Here is a 21110-nt window from a genome sequence, read left to right on the forward strand (position 1 = left end):
ACTTTCCACCCAATGACTCATCTGATTTATTCTTTGATCCAACCAACATAGTCCTAAACCCATGCCCACAGAGTTCTCATAGATGGGTTTTTAAAATTTTTCAAGTTTCAAGCAAAATCTCTCTAAAGTCTATGTTTTTTTAAGTCGTATGCAACGCAAATTTGTAGACACTTAAACAAGGAAAAAAACATAAATTTAAGTGTTTTATTATTATTTGATTTCAATTAATTTTTCTTGATTTTTGATTGAGCCTTTTTTATACTGAATCATTATAAATTTATAATTTTTTTTTTTTGTGTTTAGGGCTTTACTTTGTTAAATTTTAAAATTTTAATGCTTGATGATGAAAAAAAATTCTTCATAAAAAAAAATAAATAGCACCAATTACGTCTCGTTATTGCCGCTACTAGGCTTTTTTTTTTTGTCGCCCAATGAACTGCTAAAGACGTGAATTTTCTTTACGTCCAATAGCGATTGAATAACGACGACGGTTGTCATAACGTCTAGATGCGGGGATCTATCGCTAGACATGGGCTTAAGGGAGTCACCACCAATCTCAAGCTTTTTTCTTGGGCCCCAAACCTTGATTCTTCAAAGACCCAATTACGCTGCTCTTCTAATATCGAGCCAGTGTAGCTCTCAATCATCCCTTCCACTCACATTCTTCCTGTATAAAATCTCTTTCCAAATTCAATGACCTTATCAAGAACTGAACATCTCGATTTTGCCTTTATTACTCTTGACTTTTTCAATGTAATGTAAAAATCTTTCATGCTATTATTCATTCATCAATCATTATTTCAAACTCAAAAAGTAAGAATACATTTGCACATTTCTTCCATTGTAAGGTATTAAGAAGAAAAAAATAAGAATGGTTGAGAAATAGTTAACAGAACAGGGATACAAAGAGTGAAATAAAATATCTTTTATTAGCAAAATGTTGGTAAACTTTGGCTAAAAAAAAATTACAAGGATAAGTATGGGGACAAAGTCCAAAAATGAACAATCGGATAATCATGGTAACACATCCCAAAGTTTTTCTGAAAACCCAACTGTCTGATGTATTTAACCACTTAGAGCTCCTTCCAATTTGCTAGTCTTCATGCCAACAAATTTTTTGATTTGATGTTGTATTCTCCTTATTTAAGCTGCCTTTTCAGGTTTTTAGCTTAGATAAACCTCCTATGACTCAAACTGCCCTTTTAGGATTTTCGCCTTGAGTTTTCCTTTTTCATTCACTTTTTTTTTTCATTTTTTTTCATTTCAAGCATAGTATTTCTTCACAGCATCAAAATTTATAGGATGGGGTAAATCATTTCCATCCATCTCAGTTAGTATCAACGCTCCACCTGAGAAAGCTCGTTTCACCATATACGATCCTTCCCAATTTGGAGTCAATTTTCCTCTACTATCGTGTTGGATTGGGAGGATTCTCTTCAAGACCAACTCTCTTTCTCGAAAGTAACGGGATCAAATCTTCTTATCATGAGCCTTCATAATTCTTTTTTGGTATAGCTGACCATGGCACAGTGCAGTCAATCTCTTTTTTTTTATAAAATTTAACTGTTCATAGCGTTCTCAAATCCATTCAGCTTCTTTCAACTCAACTTCTTTTAGAACCCTTAAGGAGAGGATCTTCACTTTCACTGGTAGTACAACTTCCATCTTATAAACTGAGGTTACCCGAGTAGAGGTACGTATTGATATTCGATATGCGTGTAGTGCAAATGGTAACTTCTCATGTCAATCTTTATAAGTCTCGGTCATCTTCTCAAGAATTTTTTTTACGTTCTTGTTAGCTGCCTCAACTGCCCTATTCATTTTCAGACGGTAAGGTGTCGAGTTATGATGCTTGATCTTGTATTGAGCACATATTTCTTACATCATCTTACTATTTAGATTCTTGATATTATTTGAAATAATTCTCTCTGAAAGTCTATATCTATAGATGATCTCTCTCTTTATGAACTTGTAAATCATAGATTGTGTTACCGTTGCATATGATGTTGTCTCCACCCACTTTGTGAAGTAATCTATCATTACAAAAACAAATCTATACCCATTATAAGCCTTTGGGGTGATAGGACCAATGACATCCATGCCCCACATTGAGAATGGCCAAGGTGGTGTTATAACATGTAAAGCAGATGGCGGAGCATGGATCTTATCAGCATATATCTGGTATTTATGGCATTTACGAGCATAATCAATGCAATCACTCTCCATTGTTAACCAGTAATATCCTGCTCTCATAATTTGTTTCGCCATCATATATCCATTGGTATGTACCTCACATATTCCATCATGCACTTCTTAAATAATTTTTCTCGCTTCAGCCTTACTTACGCACCTTAGTAATACTTGATCCTGACTTTTTTTGTTGTACAGAACATCTCCGTCCAAGAAAAAGCTCATAGCCAATCTTCGAATGACCATTTTATCATTTTTTATTGCTTGGACTGGGTATTACCGATCCTTAATATACTGTAAGATATCATAATACCAGGACTTCCCATCTTTCTCCTCTTCTACATTAGAGTAATGAGCTGGCATATCCTTAACATCTAGCTTGATGGGTTGAATGTCAGTATTATCATTAATTCGAATCATTACAGCCAAAGTAGCCAATGCATCGGCAATTAGATTCTCTTTTCGAGGTAAGTGGTCAAACTGGATATCTTTAAATTATTTCATCAACTCTAGAATATATTTATGATATGGAACAAGTTTTGAATCTCTCATTTCTCATTCCCCTTTCAACTGATATATAACTAGAGCTGGGTCTCCAAACACTTTTAATGCTTTCACTCTTCTATCTATAGTAGCTTGTAAGATCATGACACATACCTCATATTCAGCGATGTTATTTGTGTAATTAAAATTGAACCTTACTGTTACAGGATAGTATTACTCTTCTAGAGAGATCAAAATTACTCCAATTTCATGTCCTAAGGCATTGGCAGCTCTATCAAAATACATTATCCAACATTTTTTTCCATGCTCCCATTTCTCCAGTTGAGAAATAGTCATTAAATCTTCATCAGAGAATTCCAACCTCATTGGTTTATACTCTTCAGTAGCACGATCTGCAAGGAACTCCGCTATAGCGCCCCCTTTTATTGTTTTTTGGCTTACATATATAATATCATACTCTGAGAGCATTACTTGCCATATAGTAATTCTTTCAAATAAAGAGGGTTTTTCGAAGATATATTTAATTGGATCCAATTTTGCTATGAGCCATGTGGTATGATAGAGCATATATTGTCTAAGTATTTTGGCAGTCTACGCTAATGCACAACACATTTTCTCTAATGAGGAATACTTGGATTCATACTCCGTGAACTTTTTACTCAAATAATAAATAGCTCTCTCCTTTCGATTGACTCGTCTTGTTGCCCCAGCACACATCTCATTAAATTTTCACATACTGTTAAGTATAGAATTAAAGGTTTTCCTGAAACAGGTGGCACCAACACTGGAGGGTTCGACAAGTATTGCTTAATTTTATCAAAAGCCTCTTGATATTTCTCATTCCATTTTTCAAGATTATTCTTGTGAAGAAGCTTAAATATGGGATCACATTTATAGGTAAGCTTAGAGATAAACTGAGAAATGTAATTCAATCTTCCCAAAAAAACCTCAAGCTTTTTTCGGTGTATTCAGGGGTGACAAATTCTGAATAGCCCGTATCTTGTCTGGATCGACTTCAATTCCTCTTTCACTGATCACAAAGCCCAGTAACTTCTCCAATTTTACCCCAAAGGTGCACTTGGCTGGGTTTAACTTGAGCTAAAACTTTCTTAATCTCTCAAATAACTTTCGGAGGCTGGTGACATGATCTTCATCCTCACAAGATTTTGTAATCATATCGTCTACATACATTTCAATCTCTTTGTGCATTATATCATGGAAAAGTGTTACCATGGCCTTTTGATATGTTTGTCTAGCATTCTTTAACCTAAAAGGCATGACCTTGTAATAAAAGGTTCCCCGTATAGTCACGAAAGTAGTTTTTTCCATATCATCTGTAGCCATTTTTATCTAATTATACACTGAAAAACCATCCATAAAAGAAAAAATTGAATGCCTAGCCGTGTTATCTACCAGTGTATCGATATGAGGCAAAACAAAGTTATCCTTTGGACTAGCTTTATTCAAATTACGATAGTCTACACACATTCATACTTTTTTATATTTCTTAAGAATAGGTACTATATTAGCTACCCACTCTGGATACTTAGCCACTTGTAGAAAACCTGCATCAAACTGTTTCTTCACCTCTTTATCTTTAGTAGCATTTCAAGCTTCATTCGTCTCAGTTTCTGTTGAACCAACTTACATTTTGGTTTTAGGGGTAATCTGTGCTCCACTATCTTCGTGTTCAACCCTTGCATATCCTGGTAAAATCAAGCGAACACATCTATGAATTCTCAAAGTAAGTCTGCCAAACATTGTCTATCTCTTAATGAGAGTGAAGTGCCAATTTTGACATCTTTCTTATTCTCTTTATCTCCTAGATTCACTAAGTCAACTATCTTCTAATGAGGTTCAATTGGCTTATTTTCTTATTCAATCAATCTTATTAGGTCCGGAGGCATAACATATTCCTCAGAATTCTCTTCATTGTCAAGTTCATCAGTGTTAATTGAATTCTCAAAACTAACCTTTTGATTGTTATCATGATTATCTTCATGTTCATTTAAGGACCTGAAATTGGATAAAATGGGATATGATGACAAGATGTGTTTAGAAAGATGGAAATAATAAAGACACAAAAAACTAATTGAAAATACATCATTCCTAATTTTTATTAAAAATAATAAAAGATAAATGGCTCAAACAAGAAAGATTATCCCTATGCCTTGAGCAATAGCTATTGGGATGTTACAATTACATTGTATTAGTTTCAAAAGTCATAGGCACTTCAATGGCACTTCAGTTGCTCAGCTCAGAATCTGACGGACAAAAGTGGACCCACCCCTCTTGATTAATCTCCACTTCATCTTTAATAGCATCAATGGTTAACTGGACAAAAGTATTTTCCACGTTTTTTTCTGTATCTGGGTACATGAATCCTCTAGGTCTGAAAATCTCATACAGGTGTGGGATAACCATTAATCTTACTGTCTTTCCTGCTGGCCTTTTCTTGATCTCCCATTTTGTCATCTCATAGCCTAGGCCTAACCTGTCGCTATTGTCTATCACCGTTGGGGGTTCTTTTATTCCCTGTAAGTTCTTGCCCAGCCCTAGTCCTGGATACCAGCCCTTGTTGGTGACTTGGCTCATCATTATCCTTGAAAAAATTGATTTTTAAGTCCTTCACCTATAGAATTAACCAATTCAAAAGATCAATATGAGCATTCTAATGCTTCTTCGGTAACCTCTACATATGGAGTATTCAATGGTTGGGTCACTAGCATGTCGTCCTCTCCAACTACCACTACTAGTTGACCTTCTACATTAAACTTGATCTTTTGGTGCAAGGTAAAGGGCACAGCTCCTATCATGTGAATCTATGGCCTTCTCAATAGACAGCTGTAGGATGGAAAGATATCTATTACCTGAAACTTTACATTAAAAGTGCATGGCCCAATTTGCAAAGGCATCTCGATATCCCCCAAGACTTCTCTTTTGGTCTCATCAAAAGCTCTCACGATCATCTGACTATACTTCATATGAGAGTAGTTAATGGGTAACCTCGCCAAAGTTGACATAGGCATGACATTGATAGTAGAGCCATTATCAATAAGGACTTTGGCTATGATGTGGCTCTTGCACTTGACCGTGATATGCAAAGCCTTGGCCATTTTTTTCCTCTAAGGGAATCTCATTATCACTGAAATTAATGTGATTTGGCATGACTAGATTTTCAACCAGGTGATTCACATATTCAACAGATACATTATGTGCCACGAATGCCTAATTCAACACTTTCAACAGGGTATTTCGGTATGGCTCTAAGTTTAGCAGTAGTAATAGTAATGAAATTCGAGCTGGCATTTTATTCAACTTTTCAACAATTGAAGACTCACTATGTTTTACCAGCTTCAGGAATTCACAAACCTCTTTTTTTTTATATCGACTTCGGTGATCTTCTTCGGGTTCTACTTTAGGATTATTCCGTCTTTCTTTTTTCTTGGCCTTCTTTCTTCTAGCCTTCTTCAATATTTTTGGAGTGTAGCACTTTCCATTTCGGATAATACCTCATACACCAGTTATATTGGAAGCATTAACTTTGGAGACATCCTTTTTTTACCTCTGAACTACTGTATCATAGCCATATCTTTAGGGTACAGCTTTATCATCTTTGTACGAGAAATAAGTCAAAACTTTAAAAGTTACCAGCCTGGGAATGAGTTTGCCTATGATTGACTTTAGCTTGTTCCCACAATGAATTGTCACTAGTTTTGGAAACAACTTTGCAGGCTTATCAGTTATGGACACCTCAATACCTCCTAAGTCTTTTTTTTTTCGTAGACCTCCATCTAGTATGAATCTAAGAGTTTTTGTACCTCTTGGTGAAGCTGTTCACAAGTTTCGATAGAGTGGCCTATAGCTCCACTATGATATTTACAACTAGTACCAGCTATAAATATTCCATGATAACTATATGGACTCACTAGTTGTATCATGTCAACTTTTCATAAGATATCAAATAGCTAACTAAAAGGCGTATTAATCTCTGCCATTTCTTTCTTCCAATGGTGCTCCTATTCTTCACTTAGGGCATTCACATTATGATTAAGCAAGGGATTACCGTTAACACTTGGTGTAGTCACCATTCCTGTATCAAAGCTAATCATTTCATCCTTGATTAATCATTGCACTTTATGTTTCAGGGCAGTGTAATTTTTGGTGGAGTGAGCAGCAATCCCATAATGGTAGTCACAATGAGCTGTGGGATCGTACCACTTGGGGTAAGGTGACTTAAGGGGTTTTAACTTACTAGGAGCAATCAAATGACTATTGTAAAGCTCCCGATATAATTCTGTATAAGTCATTGGAATTGGGTCAAATACAAGTTTTTCATGAGTAGTTCGTTGCTCCCGTGAACCATTCATTGGGTTAGTTGGACGAGTTTGAGATTTTTGGATTTTGGAATAGGCTGAGTGTTAGGACTATATACGGTGTTTTGAGGCCTAGGAAGAGGTTGATATGTTTGGGGATAAGGTGATTGTATAAATGGTTGGTATGGGTAAGGAGAAGTGTTATTTACAGTAGGGTAATATGGAAAGTATCCTTGTGATGAGTAAGATTGATAACCCTTAAATTGTTGTCTATCAAAGCTCATAGCCTGAGCTTCAGTCTCTTTCTTCTTTGGGACTCTCTTGTTAGATGCTTCACTTTCTTCCAGCTTGCCATTCTTGATGGCACTCTCGATAATTTCTCTCAAAATTACCATATCAATAAAATTTTTTATTGCATTCTCTACATCTTTTCATAATAGGGAGGTTTCAAAGTGCTAACAAATAGCACTATAGTCTCTTTCTTAGTTAGAGGAGGTTGTACTTGAAAAACTACATCCCTTCATCTTTGGGCATATTCTTTAAAAGACTCATTTATCTTTTTCTCCAGGTTCTGTAAAGATAAACGATCAGGAGCCAAATCGATAATATACTGATATTGATTGATAAAGTCATGAGCCATATCACTCCAAGAGCGAATGTGGGTTCTGTCCAACTGAACATACCACCTGCTAGCAGAGCTTATAAGGCTATCTTAAAAGACATGCATCAAAAGTTTTTCATCATGAGCATGGGTTGCCATCTTCCGGTAATACATGGTGATATGGGTTTTGGGGTATTTCGTACCATCATATTTTTTAAATTTTGGTACTTTGAACTTTGATGAAATGACTACATCTGGGACTAAGCATAGCCCAGCAGCATCAACAGAGCCATAAAATCTAATCTTTTCTACTACCTTAACCTTTGCTCAAGCATACTAATCTTTAGATCTTTCTAAGACTCCACCACTTTTGCTTTCTCCTTCTCTTTCAGATCATCCAGATCAAGAATCGGTTCTACCACCTTTTCAGTAAAGATAGGATTTACATAGCTATGATAATGCCCTAGGTTGGGGGTTGATGGCATTCTAGGATATGTAGGATATACGAAGTGTTGCTGTGAAACCTCTTGTACAGGTTGGGTTTGAGGTGGGCCAAAACCTGAAGGATACAAAGGGTTAGCCACTTCTTGCGATAGGAAAACTTGTTGGCTTGTGTTTTCTTCTACTTATTTTTCTTTGTTCAACTCATTTTCAATCTTTTCTTGTGCTTTCTCTAGCTTTTCAAATTTGTGAGAGTTTTTCTACTCTATTTATCTGGCTTTGGATCTTGTGTTGTATCGATGGATATGGTTCTTGTTAGATGGAGCTATCCTTGAACCTTGAGTATCATATCTTAGAATTAGTAAATTTGTATGACTATCACATGGTTACTTTGTTAAGTGTAATGAATGAGAATGCAATGAATGAAAGATGTATGTATGCAAAGAACATTTACCTTAAAGACGGTATTCAACTAAAAAATTTCATTTATTCAAAAAAAAACTTTTATTTACATTGAGTTTATCATCCTAAAACTATAACCATAAAATTGCTTGATTTGTTCATATTGGCCTTTGGCTTCTTCGATGAAGTTTAACAGACGCTGTCCATGTTTTCCTACTAGGGTCACCACTTGTTTCAATGCTTCTGCCTCTTCTACCATCTCTCTTATCTTGCATACCCCTTTATAAATTTGGGTTATTAGGTGTTCAATATATTTCTGTCTTCTTAATTTCTCTCTTTTACCACACCAGACTTGGTATGATAACTTTCTATACTCCCTAACTAATGCAGCAATGTGGTCTTTTTGTTCATTCAACTTTTGTCTCAGCCTGTTTAGATAGCTATTCAGCATGTTATTCTTTGTCTGTACTTGAGTACTTTTTTCTTCCAATTCAGCATACTCTTGCTTCAATCTTGTATTTTCTTCAGTCAGCTCAACAATGGTTATTTCTTTGGCCCTTTCTCTCACACATAACCTTTTATGTTTTTGGTGTTGCTCTGCCAATTCTTCAACAACTGTATCATGTTCTCTAGTGATCTTGTGAACTCTAGCTTCATGACTTTCAACTCTATCTTTTCATTGGTCTTTTTCTTCTTGAAGTTTCTGGATTTTTTGCTTTAACTTACCTTTTTCAGACTCAAATTCTTTTGTTGCAAGCTCTAATTCTAATGGTTTCTCTTCAAGTTTTTCTTCTGTTGGTGGTTGAAAACTTTCATAAGTGAATACCATTTCTTGCCTTTGTTTTACTCTCCAAACCAAATACCCTAGAGTGATTTTATCAGTAAACGGTCTAGGACTCACTCTTCGAGGATTTTTTCATGCTTTAATCATCTCATTCATCCTCTAAAATGCTTTTGGCTCACTGTAAGAGAAATTTAACTGATGAAGCCCATAAGTCATATGAATGAACTGTTCTGCCCTAAACTGCCTTATCACTAGGAGTGGTGCATAATTTGTCACTCTCCATAAATCCAAAAGTGGGACCACTGTATTATCCCCACATTGATACAATATAGGCTCACGATTCATCCATAGGACCAACCATCTTACATCGGTACTGGTCAACTTTTATAGGAAAGTTATCCATTTTTTTTAGACTTTCATTTTGACCACCCTCTTTCATAGAATTCCTTAATCGAAGCTCGATTACGGATATAAAGCTTCGATAAAGCACCATTTTCCCATTCGAAATGGCTTTTCATCCATAAGTATAATAACTGTATACAGCCTATAAAGTGCCCTCTATTTCGATGATAGTAACTTAAAGATCTGATAGTCTCTGCTAATATTACCGTTGAAGGGTTACAGCCATTGATCACACTCTCGAAGAAGTCAACCACTGTTATCTCAAGATAACCCAAAACTTTTAGAAAGATCACCATTCCGTATATGGCTAAGGCAAATATATCTAACATCTGTTCTTCATTGGCATGTTGCACTAAAAACTCATGAAAAAACTTCTAAGGTAAGCAAACTTGTTCCTATTTCTTCTTTGTATGAGAATCCATAACTTCTTTGTCTATCCCCATGAGTTGAGCCAAACCCTTATGAAATTCTGACTTTTGTTTTTTGACATATACGTTATCAGGAGCCTTGAGGTGCAAACCCAATAAAATCAAATATTCTTCGATGGTTGGAGTCATATCAACTTTATTAAATATGAAACATTTGTATGCAGGATCCTAGAATTGTATTGCAGCTCTGATTAGTTGATCGTCGACAACTACTGCTAGAAGGTGTGCTATATGCCCGTGTCTTTGGCAGAACTGCTCTTGTCTTGACGGACTCATCTTCTTTCAGATATCAACCAAATCTTCTATATTATTTTGTTTGAGAAGGATAGATATTTTTTGAGATAAAGTAGAATCATATCCAATTGGTAAACAATCTCTCATCTTTAGTTGAATCTTTTCTGATTGGATTCTTACCTCGTTGGATGTCTCACAAGATGCTAATACGGATGAAGAACAAACGAGTCGTTCAGTGGAGTCCATAAAAATTTTTTTTTGTTGAAGACCGTCTTTCAAGCAAATGTTCTTTATGCAACTGTATGAAATGAGCATGAACCAATGCAAAAAAATGAGAGAAAAGGTTAGTATGCCCAAAAAAAAGAAATAAATAAATAATTAAGTAAATTTAAACATCACACAAAATAAGAGGAATGAATCCTATGCTTTTAGTCAATTCTAAAAGGGAAGAGTGATGGCTCTATCTATAGGTTAAGCACTCTTAAGGTTCACTATATGTGGTTTAAGGTCAAAGTCTAAAGGTTTCCAAATTGCTCCTTACATCCTTGTCCATCACAGACTAGTAAGGCATCATAATCCTCACCCATTACAGGCTACAAGCGAAAAAGGTTTAATTTGAGTGAGAGTATTTTGCTAGCCACTTCAGAGGCATTAAACCTCACGAAAGCAATAGGTACTTTACTTCCTCCTAAAGGGACGGAGCTCGAGTATAAAGCTTATGTTATGCACATGCATATGAATAACATAATTAATAAGGTGAATAAACATGAATGAATAATAACACAAATATACAAAAGGGTTTAATTTTACTAGGCTTTTGGATAACACAAATTTATTTGCTGGCCTGACTCTCAGTGTCCTCAACGTAGTCACCAAGCTGTCATAACATCTAGATCCGAGGATCTATCGCTAGACATCGACTTAAGGGAATCGCCACCAATCTTTTTTATCTAGGTGCGATTGGCCACCTAAGGAATCTATTCTTTTCGAGAACACTTAAGTTTAAGGGTTCCTAAAAGAATAGGTTCGGGTCTACTAACCAAAACAGGGTTCGAGAGTTCGGTTACGTGTGAGAAAGGTTATAGCACCCTCATAACGCCCATCAAAAGATGGTACTAGCTTAATTTTATATTATCCAATAAGCCTTAAAAATTTACCAAGTAATTAACTATTGGAAATTATTCTCAATTGACTCTAATACTTTTAGTAAAAAATTGAGAAAATTCTCTCACCTCAAGAGTATGCAAGAAAACTATTGTTTCACTTGCAGAGGCTCTATCGTCGGATTATTTAACATTAAAAAAAATCCAAAGAAATAAAAAAAGAAAAGAAAAATGATCGCTTTTGTACAAGAAAAATTGATACTTTCAACTTTACCTCAAAACTTTTTTTGAAAATTTATTTTTAAGAAAAATTGATACTTTCAACTTTTCCCTAAAAATATATTTTTTTGAATTTTATTTAAGGAAATAAAATAATAAAATAAAAGTGAAAATAAAAATAAAATAAAGATAAAAATAAAAGAATATTAAAAAATTCTAATATAATAATAATAATAATAAATAAATAAATAAATAAATAAACGAATAAAAAAAATTGGGAACGGCTCAGCTTAGCGGCTCGGCTTGAGAAAGAAAAATGGCTCAGAGATACGGCTTGGGGGTATCAGCTCAGCTCGACTAGCTGCTCAGAGACACAGGTCGTACACTGGTCGAAAGCGGGTTGGCGCTCGGGTCAGGTCGGATCTTGACAAAATGCGCTGATCTTCTGGGTTACTAACGTAAAAACAACATCATTTTGAGGATGGTATATAAGGCTGAAAGTCAATTTTTTCTCAGATTCCATTCTCCTCTTCTTTCTCTTCCCTTCTTTCTTCTCTCCTCAATAGAGTTGCCAAGCTATCATAACGTCTAGATCTAGAGATTTATCGCTAGACATGGGTTTAAGGGAGTCGTCACCAATCTTTTTTATCTAGGTGCGATTGACCACCTAAGGAATCTATCCTTTCCGGGAACACCTAAGTTTAAGGGTTCCTAAAAGAATAGGTTTGGATCTACTAACCAGAATAGGGTTCGAGAGTTCGGTTACGTGTGAGAAAGGTTATAGCACCCTCATAACGCCCATCAAAAGATGGTACCAGCTTAATTTTGTGTTATCCAATAAGCCTTAAAAATTTATTAACTATTGAAAATTATTCTCAATTGACTCTAATACTTTTTAGTAGAAAATTAAAAAAATTCTCTCACCTCAAGAGTATGCAAGAGAACTATTGTTTCACTTGCACAGGCTCCATCGTCGGATTATTTAACATTAAAAAAATCCAAAGAAATAAAAAAGAAAAAGAAAAATGATTGCTTTTGTACAAGAAAAATTGATACTTTCAATTTCTCCCCAAAATATTTTTTTTTGAATTTTATTTAAAGAAAATAAAATAATAAAATAAAAATAAAATAAATAAAATAAAGATAAAAATAAAAGAATATTAAACAATTCTAATCTAATAATAATAATAAATAAATAAAATGAATTTAAAAAAAAAAAACCTGGGAACGGCTCGGCTTAGTGGCTCGGCTCGACTCGACTTGAGGAAAAAAATGGCTCGAAGACGCGGCTCAGGGGTATCGGCTCAGCTCGGCTCGGCTCGGTTAGCAGCTTGAAGACGTAGGTCGAAAGGGGATTGGCGCTCGGTCGGGTTGAATCTAGGCAAAATGCGCGGATCCTCTGGGTTACTAACGCAAAAACGATGTCGTTTTTGCGAGAGTATATAAGGCTGAAGGTCGATTTTTTTCTCAGAATCCCTTCTCTTCTTCTCTCTCTTCCCTTCTTTCTTCTCTCCCTTCTCTCTAAACCCCGAAGAACTCCAGTTGAATCTTCATCGGATTTTAAAAATTTTCGTCGAAATTCAAGTTTTTCGTCGAAAGTTCGTCGGAAAGTTGGTCAGTTTCTAGAAATTTTTGTCGAAAATTGGGCAGCTGGCTAGAAAGTTCAAACTTAATTGAAAAAGTCACCGAAAAATTCAACCAGAATCTGAAAATTTTCTAGAAAAAAATCGTAAAAATTTCTTCAAAAATTCTCCACCGATTCCTAGAGCTATTCTAACGCACAAAAACCCTTTTTCAGCTTTTAAATCTTCTCTGTGTCTCCTTTTTCTCTTTGTTTCAGTACCTATTTATAGGGATTGATCAGAAGAGTTTCTGATCAATCCCAATTCCCCCTGAGATTTGGACTCAATCTTTGAATCCAATTTCAACTCTGCCAGCTCCAAATTCACGTCAGAATCTCAGTTGTTCCTAATCCTAATCCCAATTGGATAATCAGAAAAATTGAAGGAAGAAAAAAATTAAAATAAAAGATAAAATTAAAAAAAAAAGATATTATTACATTTCTTTCCTATGCCAGGCTACGAAAGCTTCCACCATTAATTTCCAATCAAGCATGCCAGATAGACACAATGCCTCTTCTTCGGAATTGGTAGCATCACAAAATTCCATTTCAATGCCAAAAACATCAATCACACCCAAGGATTTAAATTGCGATCGCAGACATATTTTCAGTCGCGTTACATTTATTACGATTGTGGATATAACGAATATTATTGCGATCATTATAGTTATCGCAATCGTGAATTTTTTTTTAAATTTGTCAAACTTGCTATAAAACATAGTAATTATAATTATAATCATAAATTTTTTTTTCATGATTTTTAAAGTAATTAATGACATTTTATCTTATTTTATTTATATAAAAAATTATTTATAATTTTTTAATATTATAGTAAAATATTCACATTTAGAAAATTAACAACATACAAATATTAAAACAATAAAATCATTAATAAAATCCCAATAAAAATAGATATAAAAAATCAAATTAATATATTAATCATTTAGTATTTTATTTTTTTCATCTAAATTATAATATAATATACCTCTCAAATTTACATTAAACTTTTTTATCTCAAATTTTTCAGTCAAAATTAATTCTCAAAACTTTTCAATTTTAACTAATTATTTTTTCCCAAAATTTTGTCCCTAAATTTATTTAAATTTTTTTTTTGTTTGGCCAAGAATTGATCGAACTTAATGCACACCAAACTCCCCGCTACACTCAAATATTTAGGTGTGTCTTGATAGGTGCTAATCTTAGAAGGATTAGAGTTTGGACCCTAATCATAGACAAGGTGCAGTTCAGCATGCGATGTGGAAAAGAAAATATTTGTCTTTTGGAGGAAGAGTGACTTTAATAAACTCAGTTCTATCGAGCTTGCTAATTTATTACATATTAGTGTTTAAAGCCCCAACAAGAATATCAAGAAAATCGACTGAATATCTTTCAAGTCTTTCCACTCAAACTTCTTTCATTTTTTTCTCAACCCCTGCTTTCTTTCATTCTCGCAAATCATCCACCAATCATGGCAACCAATCAGCATCCAAGCTTTCACCCTCATTCAACTTCCCACCTAATGACTCATCTGATTTATTCTTTGATCCAACCAACACAGTCCCAAACCCATGCCCATAGAGTTCTCATAGATGGGTTTTTAAAATTTTTAAAGTTTCAAGCAAAATCTCTCTAAAGTTTAAATTTTTTAAAGTTGTATACAACGCAGATTTGCAGACACTTAAATAAGGAAAAAAAAACATAAATTTAAGTGTTTTATTATTATTTGATTTCAATTAATTTTTCTTGATTTTTGATTGAGCCTTTTTTATACTGAATCATTATAAATTTAGAATTTTTTTTTTTTGTGTTTAGGGCTTTACTTTGTTAAATTTTAAAATTTTAATGCTTGATGATGAAAAAAAAATTTTGTAAAACAAAAACATAAATAGCGCCAATTGCGTCTCGTTATTGCCGCTACTAAGCTTTTTTTTTTTTGCGGCTCAATGAACTACTAAAGATGTGAATTTTCTTTACATCTAATATCGATTGAATAACGGTGACGGTGGGTGCCGATTCCGCCAAATAGTGGCCGCTATACTGCTGTTGCACTGTTATTTGAATCCATTCACACCATCATTTCCATCTTCCACAAAAAGCAAAGAGATCCAAGCCCGGATTCCCGAAGTAAAGGGATCGTTGTAAGAGAAGTCAAGGTAGTCGAAAGCTAGGGCCGTAGAAGCCGCATGATCTATATAATCAAACAGTGACTTATTAATTATGCAGGCAACCATATTGTTGTCCTTCCGCCCCACAAGCACTGAAACACTAGCAGTATGGCTCCAAGGAACAGGGAACCTTGGGTCAACAGGTGAGGTCATCTTTACTCAGGACCCTTAAGATGAAACTTAAGCATGTTACAGATTCCAGCAGGTGGGATCTTGATTCCAATCTGGAGGACAGGGCCAGGGACAACTTCAGAGAAAATCAATTTATCTTCAGTCCAAACGTCAATGAAGAATTCCAAATCAAATCATCAAAGGAAAGTCTTGGAGGGAGAAGAGTTCGCTGATGCTTCCGTTTTTAAAAGGTTTGATACAGTCTGTAGTATGTTACAATAGGAGGGTTGGGCCGCTTGCAAATGGAAGGCCATCTCTTTGCACATAAACATATCCAAAAGTAATCATCTCTAGCTATGTGTCTCCATTGCTTGCAGACCACCATGCAAGCTGCAAGGTCTATGCCATCTAACAAAGGAAAATCAACCTTCAAAGCTTCTTCACATGGTATTTTCAGATTGCAAAATGACTATCAAAACCAAATGACAGTTTACTCTGGCAAATTGCAATCATTTATAGCATCAGCAGGTGTTAAGGAACTAATAGCTGATGGATTCCTGCTAAAGAGACAGAACTAAGTTTTAAATTCCAACGTATCTGTGGGTCACCATTAAGTTCAAAACAAAAAGGCTGCACATATATCAAGCGGCAAGATATCAATATTATGAAAACAGAAAACAGCAACATGTAATGATGCATTTAACAGAAAAGATAATATAAAAAAGGTATCGTAACCTCCTTCAAAACTAAAACATTCTTTCAGGCAACGAGGTATGTCCTAAACAAGTCCTTGAAAAAGATGATAAACACCAGTTTTTTACCTCCCCAGGTTAGTAACTTGCATATTCTACTGGAAAACAATACTATCAGGAACCTCGAAATACAAATGCAATTCGTACAAAGTCAACTTACATTGACACCATAACATAAATCTATGATAGGAGAGCTTAACCCCAACTACAGGCCATTTGAAATAACTTCAAAATTTCAGGTAATCTATCACTAAACCCATGTGAAATCATAGATGGTCTGGGACGTCTGTTTTACCATACCCAATGGAGAATTGAATTTTTTACCTAAATGAGAATGATGATAGATATTACATTGTGGGAATGGGAATGAATATTACATGTGGGGATGGAGAAAATATAATTTAAAATTTTTTATCAAATATAGGGATGAAGAAGGTTAATATAACACCTATTCTGTATCTGTACATGTACTCTACATATATATTTGTATATAAATAAATATATATATATATATATTTAGTAAATAACTTTTTTATTAAATAATTTAAATTATTATTTTAGATTAATTAAAATTAATATTTATATATTTAATATCTATATTAATATATATTTATAAAAAAATATAAATATACAAGATAAAAATTTTAAAAATTAGAAAATAAATTTTGATTTCTAATTTTTAATTTTTTAAAAAATTGTAGGTGTGAAGATTATCTCTATCATTTTAATACTTATAAGGATGAAGATAGAAATATATTTAAAATATCTGTAAAGTATGAATATGAAAATGAATATAATATAAAAATTTAAAAATAAAAATAAGAAATTCTTTATTTGTTCTATACTCTATCTATTGACATCCTAATTTGTCATCTTTTTCCCACATCGTACAAATGGCATTTCGATTCATTTAATTACAATAATAATATATAATTTATAACGTGTAATAAGGTTTTCCACATGTAATTAGCAGCATTTGGGCACCTATTAGGTAGGCTGTTATAAATATCTGTGAAGCCCAATTTGAAAAAGAAAAAAAGAAGTTAAATTTAGATCAATTAGGCTTGAATTCCAGAAAGTTCTGTTTAACTGAAATCAAGAAAATTACATTTATAGGCATTTGTACAAGTTCTTAGATTGTATAAATCAAACAAATGCATTAGAAAAATAATACCTACAGCAATGCACTGTCAAATTTGATAAATATTGGTTGATTCATGATATATTTTATTATAATTCTATGATTTACAATATTATTTTCTATTTAATTCCTTTGAATTCTATATTCAAAATCGCGATTGGATCTTTAACTACTTGTAATCATCATTGATTAGCAAAAAAAATATAACTTTTCGAGATTATATAATTTTTTTTTAAATTACATAAATTTATGAAAGCGGATACCATATCTTGAATCGCACAAAAGATAATAATAAAATTTTTTTTATCTGATATACCAAAAAATCCAATAAGTATTGCTAAATAGAAAATTTAGCATGATTTCCTAGAATCGCTTTGACTTATCTTCAATATAATCACAAATTTTAATCCGCAATAAATGAGCCTAATAATAATATTTGATACACAAAATTAGGGTAATAAACTAAAACTATCTAATAAGGGATATTTTCAAAGGTTTTTTTTTTTTATGAAATTATAAGAATAAGAGAAGTTATAATTATAATCAATTATTATATTTATATATAAAAAAATTATTAAACAATCAATCAACAAATTAGAAAGTAAATAAACAAATTCAACAAAAAGTTAAACCAAATCTCATATAGTGGATTTAACTTAAAATCTTAAAGTTCTAAGATCTCTTCTCTATCACTAAGGAAAGGTTCAAAGCTAATTACTATTATGGAAAAATTTAAAGAAAAAATTCTTGTTTTTAGAATAATTTACATTTAGGGAAGCTCACATTTTTTATTATATATATTTATATATATGAAGGGAAGAACACTCACATTACACAAAGAATTTCACTCCATTCTTTGCTTAAAAAAAAGAATTTCACTTCGATCTTATTCTAGAATTAGTTACTACTGGTGTCACACAATTTAGTATCAATTCATATATATTGCAATTTGCGAGGGGTATGATTCTATTTAAAAAAATTTTTTGGTTAACCTGTGATTTAATTTTTGAACTATATCACTTTTCACTATATATATTTCGCTATCTATAAAAAAATTTATAATTAGGTATCCAAATTTTATTTTCATTAAAGTATTTTATCTCACACTAGTCTATTAACAATAAACTAATGTGACAAAAAAAATTAATAATATCATGACATATCACATATTTTTATTAATCAATATTTGCTATTTCAATATTTTGACAAGGGTACAAAATATTTCACGAGAACAAAATTTGGGTATCTAATCATGATTTATTTCTATAAGTACCAAATCATTAAAAATAATATAGTTCAAGAATCAAATTACATATTAACTATTATTTGTATTTAATAATATAATTTATATAATACAATCTTCTTTGAAAGGTTAAAACTATTTTTAATCTTAAAAAGCCTTATTTTTTAAAGTAAATTATTGTTATATAATGGTCTAGGTAATGAATGAATAGTTTTAGTCGCATTGACTAAAAACAAGAATTAGACAGAATGAATAATTTGCTGTTTTTCCCAAAATTATGACAACATATGATTTCTTTCTTAATTTACTCATTCATTTCTTATTTTGAATTTTCATTTTCATTTTTCTTTCCTTTTATATCTTACCTTGACCATTATTTATATATCAGTCCTTGGACTCAGCTTTTTATCAAAGCTTCGATTTAATTTAATTTAATTTAATTTTTTTATATATTTTTTTCAGCAATGGCTAGCCTTAAGAGTTTCTTTTCATTTCTCATTTTCATGGTCTATTTGGCTGCAGCCATGGGCAAGAGGCAAATACATTTTGGCAGTCAAAATATTGATGCCAATTGGTATGATGCACATGCAACGTTCTATGGTGATATGGGTGGTAAAGAAACCATGGGTAAGTTTATCGTTATATTTTTATACATGTATTTGCTACTATTACTTCTTTCATGACTAAATGCTACAATCTTTTATCATTAATATTTAGTTCAAACAATTGTAAACGTGATGTGAATATATATATATATATATATGAAATTGATATGATTTAAAATTTTAATAAATAAAACAAATATGTCTTATATTTGACGTGTGGATATGAATTGTAATATAATAATTTTATATTTTAGACATATTAGATATGAAATAAATAGATACAGATATAAGAATTACTATTTTATTTAAATTAAATAATTGTTAAATTATATATGATCATTGTAGAGGGAGCTTGTGGATATGGTGATCTATTCAAACAAGGGTATGGACTCGAGACGGCAGCTCTTAGCACAGCTCTATTTAACAATGGACTTACCTGTGGAGCTTGTTTTGAAATCAAGTGTGTGAATAACCCTCAATGGTGTTATCCAAATGCTGGTACCATCATAGTGACTGCAACAAATTTTTGCCCTCCAAATTACTCAAAACCTGATGGAAACTGGTGCAATCCCCCATTAAAACACTTTGATCTATCAATGCCAATGTTTACAAAACTAGCACAATACAAAGCTGGAATCATCCCTGTCATGTACCGACGTGTCTTGTGTTCCAAGATTCCAGGTCCAGGGAAACCCGAACTGGACTGAGGTATTGATGTACAATGTTGGAGGTGCTGGTGATATTAAGGATGTGAAAATCAAGGGCTCAGGAACTGGGTGGATTCAGATGAGCCGCAACTGGGGAGTGAATTGGCAGATTGGAACAAAGCTAACAGGGCAGAGCTTATCATTACAGGTGACTACCAGCGATGGGAAAATGGTGGAGTTCGATAACGTGGCACCGGCTAATTGGCAGTTTGGTCAAACTTTTGATGGGAAAAAGAACTTCTAGGAAAATTTTCTTTACAATGTAGTGGTGGAATTCCTGCATTATGCATTACCTTTGAGCGTGCATGTTTGTTTATGCAAATTTGGGATGTGTTTTGGTGTTCCCTTTGTGGAACCAAAGCAAACCATTAGCAAAATTGTATCTCATTTTTACAAATTGACTTCCAACTGCATTTGATTCACTTTTGTATTGAGATCACTTCAAACCAAATCAAACCCCAACCATGAAACTCAAAAGTTGAACAGTTTCAATTCATTTTAATTAAGCATCACCCCAGGAACAACTCATTTTTTAACATGTGCAATTCATCATTATAAGATTTAATTTGGTTAAAAAGTAATTAAATAAAGGGTATGGAAATATTCATCGAGTAAATTAAAAAAATATATATTTTATAAAATATATAGTGATAAAATTGTATCGGTTAATATACTCAAACAACAGCTTTGGTTGGAACCTAATGACTGTTTATGGCAACATTTGAGCAATTTTCATGTCTTCAGACTTCAAGTTTGCATTTTTCTCAATTCATCTGGGAATCGTACGTGTTATTAGCTACTAAGATGAAGTTTTTAACCCCTACAGCAGAAGCTTGTGTTGTGTGGATAATAGCTCACGCTTGGACACCTAGCCCCCTGCCATTGGATTATTATCTATAGCAAAGATGGCACCTCTTAGTTTTGGCCTTCGGGTTTCATTAAGCCTGAAACTTAGTTCAAGACTATGGGAGTGTTATTTGGGAATGGAGTGACGAAATAGTCATTCCACCAGGGCACCAAAGGAAGGTGATGCTGACACAAATCTCGCCTATTGTGTTCATGGTGCATGTTGGATCACTGGTCATCCTGGCAAATCCTTGGTAGTCTTATTTTTTTCAAAGAAAACACATACAAAAAGGAT

At 33.2% G+C, this 21110-nt stretch overlaps 2 pseudogenes; one reads left to right on the forward strand and one right to left on the reverse strand.

The window, feature by feature from the left end:
* Nucleotides 1-13679: 13679 nt before the first annotated feature.
* LOC111316318 (F-box protein At5g39250 pseudogene) lies at nt 13680-19031 on the reverse strand (annotated as a pseudogene).
* A 90-nt stretch (nt 19032-19121) lies between these two features.
* LOC111315999 (expansin-A25-like) lies at nt 19122-20213 on the forward strand (annotated as a pseudogene).
* Nucleotides 20214-21110: the final 897 nt, after the last annotated feature.

The sequence above is a fragment of the Durio zibethinus genome, chromosome 24 (genome assembly GCF_047325235.1).
Source record: "Durio zibethinus cultivar Kanyao isolate XHJ-2024 chromosome 24, ASM4732523v1, whole genome shotgun sequence".
NCBI classification, from domain to species: Eukaryota; Viridiplantae; Streptophyta; class Magnoliopsida; order Malvales; family Malvaceae; genus Durio; species Durio zibethinus.